Consider the following 4,091-nt stretch of genomic DNA (forward strand, 5'->3'; position numbering starts at 1 on the left):
CATCAATGAGCAGATAATTACCAAAATATGATGTCCTGACAACCAGTGGCCCAGAATAATATAACAATGCAGGGATTTGAAGCCCCTGCTTGAAAACAAAAGGGCGTTCTTTTCTGGAGGAATATTGTCCCGCAGGGTTCAAAGTACAGGATGGGGACAGGGCAGCGCACTGAAGTTCAAGAACAGTGCAAACAGCACATGCCAACAAAAGGAGCCACACAGCATTCAGCTGCGGTGGAGCAGGAGGAGTTGGGGGGGGGGGGTGAGGGTCCCGTGTTAAATATGGGAAAGTTTGGGGAACGAGGTCAACGGGTCAAGAAAAGTAAACAAGAGAGCAGTCTTGATGACAGAAGGAATTTAATATCAAAAATACATAAATCTTCAAGTGAGGGCAGGCACATAATGGGCACAAAGGAGGCGAGTGTTTGAGTCAACACAGATTGTTTTGTTGCAGATTAAATGGATCGGGCCAAGTTGTTAACATTTAACACAAAACGTTGGCACTAGAATAGAGGTTGAGCAGAATGGAGGGGGGTTTCTCGGGTGGAGCATGGCAGTCATGACACGGGGAGAGATGTGGCAGCGTTTGAAATTACGCAAAAATAATTTAAAAAAAGATATGAGCTGAAGTCTCCTATTAGTTCGCATTTTAAAATTGAAATAGGCTGTTGATCCTGTGTTCCCCACCTTTTATTGTGAACTTGAAGTCTTTCATGTTGTTGATGTTTACTCTTGCTTTCTAGCCATTTCTGCGCATTTCCGCACGACTTGTACGCCTTCTGTGACTGCTCATTGACGGATGATCTCACTTCATGTTGCTGAATCACAGTGTCAGTGCATGGATATCCTTCTTCTGATACAATGTCTAGATTAATCTTGCCATCCTGCAGCACATTTGTCTCCATCCTCCCCTGACTGCGGCTCACTGGACGCTGAGAACTCTGTCTGACCTTCGCCCTCAACCCCGCGAAGCCCTGCTAGTTCCCTGGCAGTCGCAAACAACTCTGAATTCCATAATTCTTCAAGAAAAGGCACTATTAGGGAAAATTCCTTCTTTTTTGACAATTTCTGCTGATGTGCAGGTGTATATCAGTTGTAGTGTCTCTACTTTAAAGAGTCCTCTCCTGCTGATGTTCAGGTGTATATCAGTATGTAGTGTCTCTACTTTAAAGAGTCCTCTCCTGCTGATGTTCAGGTGTATATCAGTATGTAGTGTCTCTACTTTAAAGAGTCCTCTCCTGCTGATGTGCAGGTGTATATCAGTATGTAGTGTCTCTACTTTAAAGAGTCCTCTCCTGCTGATGTTCAGGTGTATATCAGTATGTAGTGTCTCTACTTTAAAGAGTCCTCTCCTGCTGATGTTCAGGTGTATATAGTATGTAGTGTCTCTACTTTAAAGAGTCCTCTCCTGCTGATGTGCAGGTGTATATCAGTATGTAGTGTCTCTACTTTAAAGAGTCCTCTCCTGCTGATGTCAGGTGTATATCATAGTAGTGTCTCTACTTTAAAGAGTCATCTCCTGCTGATGTTCAGGTGTATATCAGTATGTAGTGTCTCTACTTTAAAGAGTCCTCTGCTGATGTTCAGGTGTATATCAGTATGTAGTGTCTCTACTTTAAAGAGTCCTCTCCTGCTGATGTGCAGGTGTATATCAGTATGTAGTGTCTCTACTTTAAAGAGTCCTCTCCTGCTGATGTGCAGTGTATATCAGTATGTAGTGTCTCTACTTTAAAGAGTCCTCTCCTGCTGATGTTCAGGTGTATATCAGTATGTAGTGTCTCTACTTTAAAGAGTTCTCTCCTGCTGATGTTCAGGTGTATATCAGTATGTAGTGTCTCTACTTTAAAGAGTCCTCTCCTGCTGATGTTCAGGTGTATATCAGTATGTAGTGTCTCTACTTTAAAGAGTCCTCTCCTGCTGATGTGCAGGTGTATATCAGTATGTAGTGTCTCTACTTTAAAGAGTCCTCTCCTGCTGATGTTCAGGTGTATATCAGTATGTAGTGTCTCTACTTTAAAGAGTCCTCTCCTGCTGATGTTCAGGTGTATATCAGTATGTAGTGTCTCTACTTTAAAGAGTCCTCTCCTGCTGATGTTCAGGTGTATATCAGTATGTAGTGTCTCTACTTTAAAGAGTCCTCTCCTGCTGATGTTCAGGTGTATCAGTATGTAGTGTCTCTACTTTAAAGAGTCCTCTCCTGCTGATGTTCAGGTGTATATCAGTATGTAGTGTCTCTACTTTAAAGAGTCCTCTCCTGCTGATGTTCAGGTGTATATCAGTATGTAGTGTCTCTACTTTAAAGAGTCCTCTCCTGCTGATGTTCAGGTGTATATCAGTATGTAGTGTCTCTACTTTAAAGTGCTCTCTCCTGCTGATGTTCAGGTGTATATCAGTATGTAGTGTCTCTACTTTAAAGAGTCCTCTCCTGCTGATGTTCAGGTGTATATCAGTATGTAGTGTCTCTACTTTAAAGAGTCCTCTCCTGCTGATGTTCAGGTGTATATCAGTATGTAGTGTCTCTACTTTAAAGAGTCCTCTCCTGCTGATGTTCAGGTGTAATCAGTATGTAGTGTCTCTACTTTAAAGAGTGCTCTCCTGCTGATGTTCAGGTGTATATCAGTATGTAGTGTCTCTACTTTAAAGAGTCCTCTCCTGCTGATGTTCAGGTGTATATCAGTATGTAGTGTCTCTACTTTAAAGAGTCCTCTCCTGCTGATGTTCAGGTGTATATCATGTAGTGTCTCTACTTTAAAGAGTCCTCTCCTGCTGATGTTCAGGTGTATATCAGTATGTAGTGTCTCTACTTTAAAGAGTCCTCTCCTGCTGTGTTCAGGTGTATATCAGGATGTAGTGTCTCTACTTTAAAGAGTCCTCTCCTGCTGGTGTTCAGGTGTATATCAGTATGTAGTGTCTCTCCTGTGACATGTCTCCATCCTTTAATGTTTCATGTTTTATTTTTCTCACACTGCCTGTGCTGCAGCACCTTTTTTCACCCTCTGTCTGAAACCAGAGCCCAGTCTGCTCTGATAGGTTAGCTGGCCGGCTCTGTTGTGATTGGTCAACCACTTGAGATGTCCCGCCCCTCAGCCTATAACGTACGATGTGTTGGAGCGCTAGCCAATTGAAGCTCAAGTGTTACATAGTGATGTAACTACGGGAGTAAACAAAGGAGTCGAATGGAGGCGTCTCTGGGGAACTTTGGGATTGTACCCTTTGCAGACCATTTACATGCACTAAAACCTATACACCACACTACAGGAAGCGAACACCCCACCTGCTTGTCTCTCCTATGAAGTTGAATATATGACAACACAAAATGTGGATGTTTTCCACTACGTTCTGACCCTCTATAGACCAAACGCTTCATTAGAAAATAACCAGCTAATTATTCTAATCATTAGTTGCACCTGCTGCTGATTGCAATATCGTTTTGTTTTTGTTGTTCTTTTGTTTACATGAAAGTCGATATGGGAAGTTATGGGAAAAACGTGTTCCTACGTTTTTTTTGCTTTCTGAGATTTACAGATCTAAACATTCTTTCGCCAGATTACTGACTCGGTCCAAAAGAACATGCCACATCACTCCGATCCTTTCTGCCCTGGCTCCCTGTCCATCTCAGAACCCAGTTCAAAGTACTGGTCTTCACATATAGAGCCGTCCATGGCCAAGCCTACATCAATGACCTGATCCACCCGCACATCACTACCCGGGCCCTGAGGTCCTCTGAGCTAGGCCTCCTAAGGTGCCCCGAACCAGGCTAAAGGGTGCCCGTGCCTTTGAGGCGGTGGCCCCAAGGCTTTGGAACAAACCCCCCCCCAGATAATAAAAACCTCGGCCTCAATAGAGATTTTTAAGGGGCCGTTAAAGCCCCACCTCTTCCGACAGGCCTTTGGGTCGTCCGAGGAGGTGAGTACTTTTGGTGTTCTGTCGTATGTTTTATCCTATGTATTACCTGCTGCTGTTTTATGCCTTTTATTCTACATGTTATAGTTGTACTGTGAATTGTGTCCTGTGTACTGTACTGTAAAGCACTTTGTACATCCGTGTTGAGAAGGGTGCTATATAAATAAAGTGTTACTTACTTACTTACT

Source organism: Pseudochaenichthys georgianus, chromosome 10, assembly GCF_902827115.2.
Source record: "Pseudochaenichthys georgianus chromosome 10, fPseGeo1.2, whole genome shotgun sequence".
Classification (NCBI taxonomy): domain Eukaryota; kingdom Metazoa; phylum Chordata; class Actinopteri; order Perciformes; family Channichthyidae; genus Pseudochaenichthys; species Pseudochaenichthys georgianus.